This window comes from Tenrec ecaudatus, chromosome 2, assembly GCF_050624435.1.
Source record: "Tenrec ecaudatus isolate mTenEca1 chromosome 2, mTenEca1.hap1, whole genome shotgun sequence".
Taxonomy (NCBI): domain Eukaryota; kingdom Metazoa; phylum Chordata; class Mammalia; order Afrosoricida; family Tenrecidae; genus Tenrec; species Tenrec ecaudatus.
The window spans coordinates 266,950,181-266,966,942 of NC_134531.1; the positions used below are offsets into that span (position 1 = coordinate 266,950,181).

General features: G+C 40.1%; 1 pseudogene; it reads right to left on the reverse strand.

Moving 5' to 3' along the window:
- Positions 1-10,153: 10,153 nt before the first annotated feature.
- Positions 10,154-10,527, reverse strand: LOC142440608 (iron-sulfur cluster assembly 1 homolog, mitochondrial pseudogene; annotated as a pseudogene).
- Positions 10,528-16,762: the final 6,235 nt, after the last annotated feature.

Below are 16,762 nucleotides of genomic sequence, written 5' to 3' on the forward strand. Positions count from 1 at the left end.
TCCTCACACTTTTAAAATGCCTAAAATCACAGTGTTGGGGCAACTATCCTACCAAATGCCTTAAAGGAAATATTTATGAAGACACCTGATGAGTAGCACAGACTAACCTTCAGGAACAACAATAAGAATTCCCTTATCATGTTTTAACAGTTTTCAATAGAAATAAAAAAACAAGAAAGTAAAAAATAAAACGAAACAGAGGAAACACAAGAATGATATAAAGCAAATATCTCACTAGTCTGCTTGACCAATTCTTTTCAATAGAAATACAATCCATTCTACATATACAATTCAAAAAATTTTAGTAGCCTGATTAAAATAAAACCAGTATCATTAACTTAAGTATATCTTATATTTAAACCTATATTATAACTTCTGTCAGTTTATCATATTATTCTGACATGTGTGTTTTTCTGTGATGCTGGAAACCATGTCACTAATATTTCAAAGCCAGCAGGATAACCTAAAATGAACAGGTTTCAGCAGAGCTTCCAGGCTAAGAAGAGACTATGAAGAAGGACTTGACTGCCCACTTTGGAGGAAGTAGCTGCTGCAGACCATGTGCATAGTTTCAAATATTGTCATATACTGGAGGCCTAATGAATGAATGCAGAGCCTTGTCGGAGATAGTGCCAAGGGGATGGCTGCTCTAGTTGGAAGGCCCTAGGAAAGTAACTGAGTAGGAGCTGCTATCTGAAAGTGTATTTGACCACGTTCAAGTGAATGGAGTAAAGCCTGTGGAAGTGGAGCCTCTGGGATCTTCACGAGGTGAAAAGACACAGCAGCAAATATCTAATAATTGGAACTTGGAAAGTGTGAAAATCGACAGTCATTGTGGATTAAGGCCTTGGTGAAGCCCACGTAACCATGGAGCAGGAATGGGAATAGCCTTGTTTACAGGCAATGAAAAGTGGATTTTTGCTGATGCAGTTAGGTAGTTAGGTTAAAATTCAGCACCCTATCATTTGATCTCCCTTAGGAACTATTGAAATTTGTTCAAGTTTTTAATATTTTCTGTTTTCTTTTTAATTGAGGTTTTTTAAATCTCTTTTACAGTGTTATTCTTGCTATTTTGGTTGTATGTTTGTTTTTTAATGTTTTCCTGTATGTGGATCCCAAGAGAGGTAAATCTATAGAGATGGAACCTGATGAATGTTTCCTTGGGGGCATGGTAGTAGAGGTTGGGAGGAAACGGGGTGCTCGTAACCATGAGTACAGTAATGAAAAAAATGTTCTAAAACTGCGGTGATGACTTTGCAACGCTTCTTGATATCTTTGAACTATTGAGCAGTATGATATGTGAATTGTATGCCAGTAAAACTGTTGGAAAATGGAATGGATAAAGATTGACGACTTTATAGGTACTAATAGGTATTAGTGAGTTGAAATGTACTGGTATTGGCCATTTTAAATGAGAAATCATATAGTTGCCTATGCTAGGAATAATAGAATCAACAGGAGCGGTGTTGAATTCATAGTCAAAAAGACATTTCAAGATCTACTTTGAAGTACATTGCAGTCTGTTGTAGGATTCTATCTATACACCTTAAAAGATATCCAGTCACTACAACTGTTATCCAACGTTATGCATCAACTACAAAAACCAGTGTGAAGAAATTGAAGATTTATACCACCATCTTCAGTTGGAAATTGATCAAACAATCAACATGCATTCTTAACTATTGGTGACTGGAATGCAAAAATGGGAAACAAAGAGGAAGGGAGAGGAGTTGGAAAACATGATCTTGGTGATAGAAAAGAAGCTGGAAATCACATGATTGAATTTCACACGATGAATGACTTGTACACAACAAATAACTTTTTTCAAAAACAAAAATAGTCACTATATTCATGGTCTTTACCAGGTAGAAAACACAGATATAAAACTGACTACATCTGTGGGAAAAGAAGATAGAGAAGTTCAATATTAGCAGCTAAATCCAAACCAGGGGCCCAAGGAACAGATCTTTAATTGCTTATATATTAGTTCAGGTTTTAGCTGAAGAAAATTAAAACAAGTCCAGAAGAGTCAAAATACAAAATTGAATATAAAGACCATCTCAAGAAGAGATTTGCATTATTGAACACTAATGACAGAAGACCTGATGAGCTGTGGAAGGACATCAAGTGTAGGGAACTGCGTGTCCCCCTACCCTGGAATTAAGCCATGTACGACCTTTATGAATTTACTGTTTCCTGCTATACAAACTGTGCCCTGTGATTTTACTGCCTTTGTTTCATTCCCGCCAGAGGGTGGCTGCCTTGACCCTTGCTAGGATTGGTGCTCTTTCACTAGCAGCTGCTATGTTCATTGGTCAATGAATGACTGGTGGCATTTCCCCCCAGGCACCTGGTATGCTTCATTAGCATTCTTACCTGTTTGGTCAGTTGCCCGCCATTTCTTCCTTATTTGGGAGATGCACGACTATTGGCTACCTCAGCTGTACCTTATTTCCATGTGACGTAATGGTACCCGCCCTTCGATGTCTATTTAAGCCTCTGCTCTCAGCTCAATAAACGAGGCTTGATCAGATTCCTGTCTTGCCTCCATTTCTTGCGTCTCTGGCCCATCTTCATTCCCAGTCCCTCTTTCAGGTATCCACGTTGTTGATGTCCCGTGGGACAGGACCATCAAGAACATCATTAGCAAAGAAAGCAAAAGGTTATGAAAAGATAGAAAAGAAAGCAAAGGTCATCAGGGATACCAGAAAAGACTCTGAAACTTGCTCTTATTCATAAAGTAGGGAAAGCAAATGGAAGAAATGGTGAACTCCAGTAGTTAAACAGAAAATGTCAAATGGCAACTCTAGAAGAAAAATAAAATATTATAATGAAATATACTACTTCCTCAATGCAAGAACACTTTGTTCTAATAAGCTGACATTCTGTGATTCTCACCTTCCCAACACGATCGCTGAAGACAAAATTGGTGCATAAACAAATGTGGTGAAGAAAGCTGATGGTGCCCAGCTATTAAAAGATAAACTGTCTGTGGTCTTAAAGACTTAAAGTTAAACAAGCAGTCATGTAGCTGGGAAGTAACAAAGCCTACATGGAAAAAGCACACCAGCCTGTGTGAACACGAGGTGCTGACAGGATTAGGTATCAGACATCAGAAGACCCAAAACAATCATATGGATGTGAATGAGGTGGATGGAGTGAAGACCCAAAGCCCATCTGTAGACAATTGGACATCCCTTCAGAGAAGGGTAACAAGGAAGGGACGAGACAGCCAGGGTGTAGTCACCGATGATGTAATCAACATTCCTCTAGTTCTTTAATGCCTCCCCCACACACATGCCAATCATGACCCCAGTTCTACCTTACAGATCCGGCTAGACCAAAGCATGTGCACTGGTACAGATAAGAGGCCTACACACTTACTCTATCGAAGACAAAAACCTCAGGAACAGTAAAGGGAGTAGTGATAGCATTAGGATAAGGGGAGGAGGTAGGAGAGAGGGGAACTAATCAACATATAAACGTCCCCACACCACCACTACCACCAGAATTACGAACAACAGAAATGCAGGTGAAGGGAGATAGCAGGTAGTGCAAGATATGAAAATAATAAATATTTAATAATTTTTCAAGTGTTCATAAAGGTGGAAGGGTGAGGAGGGAGGGAATAAAAAAAGAGGAGCTGATACCAAGGGCTCACATAGAAAGAAAACGTTTTGAAAAGGATGATGGCAACATATGTACAAATGTTCTTGATGCAACTGATGTATGGATTGTGATATGATCTGTAAGAGCCCCCAACAAAATGATTTATTAAAATCATTTTTAAAAAGACAAGTTACTGGTCCAAATTATGTCATGTTACAAGGTTTCTACCAAAGATACACTTTGTTGTCATCCTTAGGTGCCATCAACTTGGCTTCGACTCATGGTGGCCCTATGTACAACGGAACAAAACACTGCCTGATGCTGTGCCATCTTCACAATTGTCGTTATGTTTGAGCTCTTTGTTGGAGTTGTGATGTTAATCTGGCCCCTTAAAAGTCTTTCTCTTTGTCACTGACCATCTACTTTACAAGTACTTTACAAGATAAAGTACTCTCTAGGACAGGTCTTTTAATTACATGCCCAAAGTATACCAAAAAAAAGGTACAAAGACCTAGAGTTAGAAAACAAAGGAAGAACATGCTCAGCTATGACCTTCTCTCACCTTCACATCATACAAAGCCACCTATCAATCAGAAAGGCCACTTTTCCCTTTTCCTTTTGCTATCTTTTTGTCCACTCTTCTCTCCCCTCCCCCCTTATTCTTTCTTCTCCTCCTTCATTTTAGATTTTGTTTAAAAATGTATACATATTTAATTGGGGGCTTTTACAGCTTTTATAACAATCCATGCGCCACTTATATCAAGTACATTTATACATATGTTACCATCATCATTTTCTTTTTTTTGTTTGTTTTTGTTTTTTTTACCATCATCATTTTCAAAACATTTTCTTGTTACCTGAGTTCTTGGTATCAGCTCCTATTTTTGCCCTTCCTCCCCCACTCTCCCAACCTTATGACCCCTTGATGAATTCTAAATTATTATTTTCATATCTTATACTATCTGCTGTCTCCCTTCATCCATATTTTGTTGTTCACCCCCCTTAGAAGGTGGGGGTGGTAATATGACCTTTTCCCTACCTTCATGGTATCAATACTCCCATTGTGTTACTGAGGGGTTTATCTGTCCTGGAGTCCATGTATTGAGAGCTCTTATCTGTTGTCAATGTACATGCTCCAGTCTAGCCAGATATATAAGGTAGGACTGGGGTCATTATAGTGAGGGTAGAGGATGTGAAGCATTAAAGAACTAGAGGAATGTTGTGTGTTTCATCAGTGCTACACTGCACCCTGGCTAACTTGCCCCTTCCTTGTGACCCATCTGCGAGGGGGTGTCCAATTATCTATAGATGGACTTTGGGCCTACACTTTGACCCTCCTTGTTCACATCAACATGATTGTTTGCTCTGGGTCTTCTGATGCCTGATACCTGATCCTGTCCACACCTCGTTATCACACAGGCTGGTGTGCTTCTTCCATGTGGGCTTTGTTGCTTCCCTACTAGATGGCCGCTTGTTTAACTTCCAGCCCTTAAGACCCCAGATGAGATGCTATATCTTCTAATAGCCAGGCACCATCAGCTTTCTTCACCACATTTGTTTATGCACACATTTTGTCTTCAGTGACAGTGTTGGGAAGGTGAGCATTACCGAATGCCAAGCTATTGGAACAAACTGTTCTTGTTTTGATTGAAGACATTAGTAGAGGCCCAATATCCCTCTGCTACCTTGTTACTTAACATACAAATATATGTATATAGACTTACATCCCTACAATTATATGTGACTATATTAGCATATATACACGGCTATATTTATACCTCTATAAATGCCTTCTGTCTCCTACTCCTTTCCTCTATTTCCTTTTACTTTCCTCCTGTCCCACTATCCTGTTCAACCTTCATTCAGCTCTCAGTAATGTCTCCTGGCTATATTGCCCTTAATCAAACCCTGCCAGGCATTCTACACCCTCTAGCCATCAATTTTAGATCTCTTGCTCCCTTCTCCCTGGGTTGGTTGGCTCCTCCCTCACTTTTCCCCGCCTCCCTCTCTCTCGTGTCCCTCTGGAAACATCAGCCCTTTGTTTTCTCCTCAGAATTGTTTATCTTGCCTATCTTATATACATAGACATGCGGGGGGGGGAGAAGGAAAATATAAAAAGGTGTGTAGGGGGTGCTATAGATAGTTCCAGGTGTGTCTGCTGACCCTTAGGAATGTTTTCTGATAGAGTCTGATGAGGTATCAAGCCCTGCCCTCTGAGTCTGAAGTCTACTTTTGGAATTCCCCAAGGATTTGGTTGCTTTGCTCCCCTTGCTGCTCTAATGCGCTCCCTTTGTATGTTGCCCCTGTGTGTGCGTAGGGGCGGGGGAAAGGGGGCTTCAGGCCAGACACAATTCCCACACTGTCTCTGGTGCTATTTCCTGCAGCTCTGTGATTTCAGTGAGGGGACATGGTGTCTCATGGTGGAGCCAACCCCATGGTCCTCTCTACCTTGACTGCTCTTAGCAGGATTGTCATCCTCAGGGATTGGTGGGCCAGGTTATTGTCCACTCTCTCGCTCTCTTTCCCTCTTACTTTGCTCCGATGTGGCCTAGGCAGACCCATCACTCTCCGCAGGCAGTATCTCCACTATGTCCTCTGTGGCGCAGTCTTTTGAGGAGGGGCTCGATGTAGCTGGGATTGGTGCTGGCCACACAGAACTCTGTTAAGTTCACTGCTTCATGCCAGTATGCTGTCTTCAAGGCTTGGCGTACCAGGTTGAGGTCTGGTTCTTCTCCCCCTTTCCCGTGTCATCTTTATTTTTTTTAAAGCATTTCATTGGGGCTCCTACAGGTCTTATCACAATCCATACATACATACATTGTGTCAAGCACATTTGCACATATGTTGCCATCATGATTTTCCAAACATTTTTTTACTTTAGCCCTTCATGTCAGCTCCTCATTTTACCCTCCCTCCTTTCTCCGTCCTCCCTTCCTCATGAACCTTTGATAATTTATAAATTATTATTATTGCATTTTTTTATCTTAAGGGTCATCCTAGCTGTACTTTTTTCAAGGTCGTTATGTTTGTTCTTTGGACAGTACATAATATTTTCAGTATTCTTCCCGAGCACCATAATTCAAATGCATCGATTCTTTGGCAGTCTTCCTTATTCACTATCCAATTTCCACATGAATATAGGTGATCAAAAATACCATGACTTGGGTCAGGTGCACCCAAGTCCTCAAAATGACATTTTGGTTCTTCAACACTTTTAAGAGATCTTGTGCAGCAAAATATGCCCAATGCAATACACTGTTTGCTAGCTGCACTGCTGCTTCCATGATCATTGATTGTAGATTGAAGGAAGATGAAGCCCTTTACTGTCTTCTCAGTTGGTTTCTTTGTATGACTGAGTCCTTGATCTTCATCAGCAAGTTCTTCAATTTCTCCTGGCTTTCTGTGAGTAACCCTGTGTCACCTACATATTACACATTGTAATTAAACCTTCTTCCAATCCTTATGCCACTTTTAACCACTAAGAAGCCACTTTAAAATGATATATATTTATATTGGGGGGAGGTAAAGAAGACAGCAGCCCCTATAGTGGGTCACAGTCAAATAAAAGTTGTTTGGAAACTCTGGGTGTAGTTGCTTTGCGATGGGTAGGGGGGAATGATGTGAAGGGTGTGTGTGGGTGGGGGAGGGCACCTCCTTCTTGCCTCAGACTAGGTCCTGGAACCCTGGGGCTGAGAAAGTACCACACTTGTTCCTGATTTTTGGAATTGCTGATGGCCACGTAGTGAGAAGACTGATAAGACAGAAGAGCAACACTCCCAGCGTGTTGGTGAAGATGGTGAGCTGCATGTCCTGGATCATCCTAATTTGCCCAGCTTGGCTCTGCCCTCGCTGCACACAACTTTGTGTTCAAAGCCGCATAATTTATTGACAACTCAATCTCTGCATGATATGGTATTGTACAAATTTTAAGTGGGTCAACCATTACATTCAGGAAACAAACACGAGAGCAATGATATAAAGGTCTATGTTTGCTGCATCCTTGCCAGGGACTTCAGTAAACAGTGGCAAACATGAAGGGTCCCAACACGACTCCAATTCAGGATCTTCAGTGCTCCCAAAAAGTGCACTTGCCAATTCACAGCATGTCTGTATGTCAAACCTAGCAAAATTGAGAACGAAGTGACAAAATGAGCTAAGTGAATACTGTGAAAGGAAAGTTGGGGCTAAAAATGTTGGGTTTGAAAATTTGCAACTGGCTTTAAGAGAGAGCAGATGTTAGGCACACTGAGAATGTTTGAAAAACATCCCATGCTCTGCTTCACAAGACCTAATGTAATCCAAAAGAGCTGACTGGATTGCTAGGTCTTACTAGGATAAACCATTGCTTTATAGTTCGAAAAATCATAGCAATAATTCACATAAATTAACTTTACAATAAGATTCTCCTAACTCAGAATAAAAGAAAAATAATACAATCTAAATAAAATACTAATAAATTTTATAAAAATGTGGATGACAGAAAGCAGCTAGGTCATCACTTAACTCTCCCACCTGCCTGAGAGCACAAAGCACAAGCCACTTACATGGAAGAGGATGTCGGGGAGAGTAAACTGTCCCAAACCTGAAGCCAAGCAAGGGTGGTCAAGGCCTCCACTCCCTGCAGTTTTGTTTCCTCCATCATAGAACCAAGGGCTGGGCAAGATGGCAAAAAACTGAAGGCTGACATTTCTGGTGAAGAGAGGAATGGATCAAACACCAGTAGTTGTTGTGATTTTTTTTCCTTCTGATACCAGTGCCAAGACCTATTCTGCACAACAATTCTAGGAAATATTTTACCAATGCTTTCATCTATTTCATCTATTTCATCCCCACACCTACCCCCCCCCCCCACCAAAAAAAAAACCCAACGGATTTTATTCAAAGCAATGTATTTAATTTTTTTAACCACATGACCAAATCACCTTCAAACTACTCTCCATTACACTTAATACATTTGTCAAATCTGTGATTTCATTCTTGGAAGCATTTTTTAAATTCATCTGTTTGGATGGCTGACAGCAGCGTCCTCATTTTTTTTTTTCTTCACCTCTTCTAATTGGTCAAATAGCTGTCCTTTCATGTCCCTTTTCATTTACAGAAACAAAAGGAAGTCACACAGAGTGAGGTCAAGTGAATAAGGTACATGGGGCAAGAGAGGCATGCTGTGTTTTGCACCATACTGGAGCAGTGAGGTGGCTGCATGAGCAGTTGCATTGCCGTGCTTCCAAAGCCAGCCCCCCATCTGCCACAAATCAAGCCTTTTTGGTCACACACTTTTACACAATGTTTTCAGAACCTCTAAATAGAAAGCGGAACAGTCAGACCTGGTGGAATGAACTCCAAATGCACTGAGTTGACATTTTCATCTGTTTGGGAAATTGATGGATATCCAGAAGGAGGTTTGTCATTGATCAACATTTCACTGTTTTTGAAATGAAAAAAACCACTTGTACACTTGAGTTTTTTCCATAGTGCAGTCATTGTAAGCTGTGTTCAATATCACAACAGTTTCTGTGCAATTTCCCCTAGCAGGAAACAAAATTTCATAGCCACTCGCTGTTCTTTTAAATTGGTCAGCACAAAAAACGATGCTGGAGTAACTGCTTTTATGAAAAAATTCACTGTGACCAGAGAGAACCTTCCCAGGCAATGGGTTGCACGAAATTAAAGTGAGTTGCTGGATGCTTGCCTACCAGGAAAAAACACATACTGTGAAAGCCCCACCCAGCAGAGCTTTTTTCTGTGTTTTTTTTTTTTTGTTTGTTTGTTTTAGTGGTGGTAGTGGAGCATAACCCCTCATATCTGGGTGATACTGTTCAAAGCTAAGCAAATTAGGCATCAGCAATGATATTTTTGATAAAAATTTTTAAAGACCTAACCAAATTTATGTAGAAAACAATGCCTTTCCACATTCTGACCAGCAATCAGAAGAGTTCTCACCCCTGCATTTTAAGGGCCATCAACCTGGTCGGGAAATGCCAAGGGGGTAACACCTTTAAATTCATTCAAGAAGAGTGTAATGCATGCACACAAGCAGCAATGGGTTTCCAGACATTCTACCAGGAAGGCAACTAGGATGAAACTGGTTAACAGCAAAGATTCAAGAGTTAATTGCAGTATAGGTTTTTTTTTCTTTACAGAACAGAAAATGATACCCAGAGAGCAATGCCTTCTCATTCTCTGTCACTTAAGAATGTAAGTAAGTATCTCTTCTCTTGAATTCAACACACTGCCGTCATTTTAAAAGGAGCTGATCCCAAGGGCTCAGCAGAAAGTAAATATCTAGAAAAGCATGATGGAATACATGTACGAATATGTCAGATACAGTTCATGTATTGTTTGTAACAAGAGTTGTACGAGCCCCCAATTTAAAAAATCCACAGGAAAAAAATGCATTACTTTTATTTTCCTGTAAGGCAGCCAGACATTGTGAATCTGTGTGTGTGACCATCACATAATTACCTTCTACATTCAAGGTCCCTGTGAGTCTCCCTGGAGCTCGATGGAGCAGAGTCCAGAGGTTTCAGATATTAAATCTTTCTTCTTAGACACGCGTTCCCTTGATTTGGGGATTGGATTACTGAACAAAAATTCATTGGATAATGGGTCTTCTGCATACTCCATTTCCGTTCCTAAAAGCTTAGCTGTGCTTTTTTTTTTTTTATGAACATGTTCACACCATCTTGAAAAACGTCTTCATCACAATCTCCTTTTGTCTTTGTATGCCCAAAGTATAAGACAGGCCATTGCAATCCCTGGTTTGAACACCAACTTTCAAGCCTACATGTTCGGGCCTATCTTTAAGACTCAGTTTAATTCTGTGTCCTGCTGAAGTCTCGGGGTGAGAGTGGCCTGGGTGGTTTCCAGTTTCCTCTTTTACCCAGAACAGACAGTCGCTTGGACTAACAAAGCCGACATCTTCTTGCCCAGGTCTCTCAGGCGGATTTATACTGCTCAACTCTCTTCATGGACATGGCTGCACACACTGACACCACAAGCTCCAGCGCCCCTCTCTTTCTTCATACCGTCCAGCTTATTGGGTTATTTGATCAGCATTTATATTGAACAGGTACAATGAAAGAGGAGAACGCTGGTATACACCTTTCCTGATTTTAAATCATTCAACATTGCCTTTTTCTGTTTAAACAACACTCTCTTTGTCCATGAACAGGTTCTGCATCAGCACACTGAAGTGTTCTGGAATTTCTATTCTTCTCAAAGTTATCCAAAGTTGGTTATGACCGATAGTGTTGAATGCATTAGTATAGACAATGAAACACAAATAAACATCTCTTTGGTATTATTTACTTTTAGCCAAAGCCCATCTGATGTCAGGAATGATATTCCTTCTTCCATGTTCTCTTCTGAATGTGGGTTGAATTTCTAGCAGCCTCCTTTCACTGTATTGCTGTAACCATTATTGAACTACTCTCAGAAAAACTTGATTTGCATGTGATATTGTCTTTAAAAATCCCACAGTATATTGGGTCACCTTTCTTTGGAATGGGTATAAATATGGGTTTCTTCAAGTTGATCTAGGAAGTTGTCTTCCAAATTTCTTGTCATAGACAAGTAAGTGTTTCCAGTGCATCATCTTTTTGTTCAATCATATCAATTAGTATTTGTCAATCTTGGAAGCTTATTTTTCCCCAATGCCTTCAATACAACTTGGATTTCTTCCTGCAATACCATCAGTTCTTGATCATATTGTACCTCTTGAAATGCTTGAGTGTCAAGTAGTTATTTTTGGGACAGTGACTTTGTGTATTCCCCTCATCATCTTTTGCTTATTCATGCATCCATCAGTATTTTTCCTATAGAATCTTTCAATATTGAAATTCAATGCACAAATTCCCACCCCTCCTCTGCCCCCAACTCCTTCCACTTGGGATGTGCTGACTGTAGCCTTCCTTGGTTTTCTCACTCCAGGTCTTTGCACATTTCATTGTAATACTTATTTTTTACTATGATTTGAACTTTTCTCTTCAGATTTTTTTCTCTTTAAGTTCAGTTGTTTTGCTGTATCATTTCTTCAGTCTCCTTTAGCTATTCTATGAACAAAAGCGAGTTTCAGAGTTGCTCAGGTGTGATGGCTAAAGCATAAAATTTCAAAGTTAACAAAACTTAAGAGAATGTGTGTGCACCAGTTCAATCTTACAAGAAATGTTAAAGCAAAGCCAGTGTACACAGGACAATTTATAGCAATGAATGCACATTTCAAAAAAGAAGAACCCAAACCCATACTTTAACCCGCCATAAAAAAAATTAGGGAAATAGAAACAACAAAAAGAAGGCCTAAAATTACAAGGATAAAAGAAATGATAAAGATTTGGGCAGACAGCATCTATGTGATCCTCCTCTATCTTAAAGAGCCAACACCCGCTGCCCCCCTACAAACCCAGAAGCCTAAGTAGCACCTATAGCTCAGCCACTATGTGGCAAAAACAACAGTCACCAGCAGCAATCATAAAAAATTAAGAGATACAAATGCAAACTGAAGAGTACCTAAACCCAGGGAAATACACAGAAGAAGCCCTTGAATCGCCAGAGAGAGAATATAAGAAAATGATGCTTATTGCTTTTCAAGACATTAGGAGATCAATCCTGAAAACATATATAAAAGTGGAAATAAGAGAAACCTCACACCAAAAGGAAATGTAGGACTTAGGAATTACATAGCTGAAACAAACAACAACAACAACAACAAAAAACAAGGTAAATGATCTGACAAATAGAGTGGAAGAATGGAAAACGCAATCAGCAAACTCGAAGACAAACAAGCAGAATTCAGCAAATGAAAGAAACAATCAAACAAAACAAAAATGTTTATGAACAATGCCTGGGAAGGATGTGGGATATGATGAAGTAAAAAGAACATTTGAGTTCCAGGGGTTGCCTGAACAGGAGAAACAAATGTCTACAGTTAAATAGTAAGGGAAGTTTGGAAGAAATCTTCCCCAATATCACAAAGGCGGTGTGGTGGTCACCTAATCTGGTGTCAATTTGAGGATTAAGAGTGTAGGGGTAGAGTCTGGGCTGTCAATCTGGAGATAGCCAATGAGACGTCTGTGTGGGCATGGCCTTCTCCTGAGAATTCTGGTAAATCTGGTACTTCCTGCTTGAAGGCACAAGACACTCCTCTCTCTCTGCTACTCCCTGGAAGACATTGCAGAAGACAAGCCACATGGACACAACCACACCTCAGAAGGAAGAGAAGCCACAGAGAGAGCCCTGCCAGTGCTGAGATGTTTACAACGCCACTGGATCCAATGACTTTCTACTCACTGGCTTGTGATCGTCAAGCATTTGACTTCATGCATGTGTTTCATAAGTCTAAAGAGGACTTTATAGATTGGTATTGGACACATAGGCTAATATCAAACATGACTTTGGACGGGACTGGGATGGGATGTTTTCTCAATATTCAATTGCTCTTGTTTATAAACCTCACACTTATATACGTAAGCATGTTTATGAATTTGTTTCTCTAGTCTACCCAGACTGACACAGGAGGAGATGATAGCCATTCAGGAAGCAGAGAGAACACCAATTAGATTAACCTGCTCTCCCCTCCCACTCCCTCCCACACAAAAAAACACATCAAGACATATAGTAGTCACTTTATACAAATTCAAGGAAAAGAAAGAATCATGAGAGCAGCTAGAGGGATAAAGGCAGTCACATATAAAATAAACATAAGAATAAGTTCAGACCTTTGTGCAGAGACCATGCAGGAAAGAAGAAATTGAGGCAATGTTTTCCTAATCTGTTGGACAACATATTGTTACAACAACTGCAATCCAAGAATCCTTTATCCAGCAAAACATTCCATCAAATTTTAAGGAAAAAATACGTTTCAGCAAATAAGAAAATATTTAGAGAATTCATAAAAACTAAACCAGCATTACAAAAAATGCTATCCAGTTCTTTAAGGGCAGAAAACCAACAACCACAGCACACGAACATGAGACCACCACAGGGTGAAACACCACCCAGAAACCAACACACTGAAAAGAGTACCCAAAACATTACAGATCAAATGGAGAAACAAACACAAAAATAAACTCACAGATATACAGCACTCTTTAAATGGGGAAGAAAGGAAACAGCACAAACAATATGAGATGACTACGACTAATCTACAATTAGAATTAATTACACTGAATGCCGATAGACTGAACACACTGATATAAAGACAAAGAGTAGCAGGCTCTGCGAGCCTGGACCCAATCCCAACTCTGTGAACACCCCACCTTTCCCCTCCCAGAAGAATGCACTAGAGAAGGTAGCACTGAAGCTACAGCTCAGGGAGATGGGTTCATCTGATTAGAACACACAGGAGAAAACGAAGAGAGAAGAAGAGAGTGGAACAGATCTTGACCCTGAGCCCCAAGCCCTGAGGATGATATTCCTGCTCAGAGCAGACATTGCACAGAGAGGACATAGGGCCCGCCCCACCATGAGACCAGATGTCCCTCACTGACCCATATTGCTACAAGGGACAACACTGGAGGCACAGAGCGGGACTTGTGCCCGATCTGATGCCACCACACAGGGGCGAAATGCTACAGGCATGCAACAGAGCAGCAAGGGGAGCAAAGCAAAGAAATGCCTGGGGAATACTAAAAATAGATTTTGGGGCTAGGGTGTGGCACCCCATCAGACTCAGCAAGAAAACATGCCTAAAGGTCAACAAACAGACCTGGAACAATTTATAGGCTTTTTTTTTGTCCTTGATTTTGTTGTTGTTGTTTGTTTGTTTTTTGGGTTTTCTTCTGTTGTTTTGCTTAGCTCTGCTTTGTTTTTGTGCTTATTATTGTCTCTGCATGTCTAGCTAGATAAGATAGGCAGAATAAACAATGCAGCCGAGAAAATAAGAGGACTGACAGTTCAGGGGGCACATTGCAGAGGAGAGTGGTGTTAACAAACCCAGGGAAAAAGGAATAACAAGTGATCTAAAATTGATGGTGAAGGGGATGTAGGATGCCTGGTAGGACTTGATCTAGGGCAATGTAACTGAGAGGAATTATTAAAACCTGAAGGAAGGCTGGTCATGATAGTGGGGCAAGAGGAAAGTAAGTGGAAATAGAGGAAAGAACTAGGAGACAAAAGGCATTAATAGAGGTCTAAACACAGGCATATACATATGTAAATATACTTACATATGATGATAGGGAAATAGATCTATGTGCATATATTTATAGATTTAGTATTAAAGTAGCAAATGGACATTGGACCTCTACTCCAGTACTCCCTCAATGCAAGAACACTTTGTTCTATTAATCTGGCATTCCATGATGCTCACTTTCTCGACATGATCGTGGAAGACAAAGTAGTGCATAAGCAAATGCAGTGAAGAAAGCTGTGATGCCCAGCTATCAAAAGATACAGCATCTGAGGTTTGAAAAGCATTAAGGTAAACAAGGGACCATCTAGCTGAGAAGCAACAAAGCCCCTGTGGAAGAAGCACACCAGCCTGTGTGATCACGAGATGTCCATAGGATTAGGTATAAGGCATCAAAGAACAAAAAAATCATATAATTGTGAATGAGGGACATCTCTTTATAGAAGAGTCACGGGGAGGAGACAAGCCAGTCAGGGTGCAGTGTAGCACCAATGAAACATACAACTTTCCTCTTTCTTTAATGCTTCCTCCCCCCACACCCCACTACCATGATCCCAATTCTACCTTACAAATCCAGCTAGACCAGAGGATGTACACTGGTACAGATAAGCACTGGAAGCATAGGGAATCCAGAACAGATAACACCCTCAGGGCCAATAATGAGAGTAGCAATATCAGGAGGGGAAGGGGAAAGTGGGGGAGAGAGGGGAAGCCAATCACAATGATCTACATATAACCCCCTCCCTGGTGAACAGACAATAGAAAAGCGGGTGAAGGGAGACATCAGACAGTGCAAGACAAGAAAAATAATAATAATTTATTAACTATCAAGGGTTCGTGAGGGAAAAAAGGTCAGGGGAGGTAGGGGGAAAATGAGGAGCTGATACCAAGGGCTCAAGTAGAAAGAAAATGTTTGAGAATGATTATGACAACAAATGTACAATTGTGCTTCAAACAATGTATGGATTGTGATAAGAGTTGTATGAGCCCCAAATAAAATGATTTTTAAAAAAGAAGAAGAAAGAATGATATACAAATTACTTTGAGAAGCACTGCTCTGGATTACTAAAGAGAATGTTAGAATGCAAATGGGAATACTTCACGACACAAAAGAACCGATGATGCAGGAATGAGAGAATAGAACTTCATGAGTGCACCCTTGAGTCTAGCGTTTATGTCCTTAATTGCCTAGAGTGGTGAGATTTTGAAAGCCACATTGACTTATAGGCAAAAAAGACACAACATAAGACATTATGCCCACAACATTAGCTATTATGCCCAGAGGAGTCAAGTATATTTATCTTATAAATAGAAGGTGAATGCAACTTTCATGAATCATCTTCCTTCATTAAAATCTAACAGCAACAACAACGACAGCATAACAGGAATAATAAAACTAATCCACAAATGCTGTTCATCAAGTTGATTCCAACTCATCTTATAGCAAAATACAGATGTTCCACAAAGGTTCCAAGGCTTCAAATCAAGAAGGAAGCAAAATCCTACAGATTTTTCTTTCAGAAAGGCTGGGGGGTTTGAACCACTAACCTTGCAGTCAGTAGCAGAACTCTTATGTTCTTCAGCACAACAGCTGCTTGTGTAAAGTTTATTCTATTTACCAGCCACTACATAATCCATTCATATCACAGTTTCTCATAAAAATATAATAGGCATTCATTATTTTACCTTTTTCACCATTTGGAATATTTTATTGTGGGTTGAATGAAGTTTACAGAAAAATTAGTTTTCCATTCCAGAGTTTATACATTCGTGCAGTCCTTTCAATGCAACAGAAACCTTTTCACTTCCTGCATTTCTATTTCTTATTCTCTTTTCCTTCCTTCTGCTTTCTAAGCTTTGTTTTTGGACTGAGCGTTGGACTATTTTGGTTTCTTGTGTTTTATTACATGGGGGACCACATTTCTCCCTGGTGTTATTATTCACTATATTGGCAAGTCTATGGTTTTTTTCTCTTGTGCATTTGTTTTAATTTTATTCAGCTTTATCCTGAAATTAAAGATGAACAAT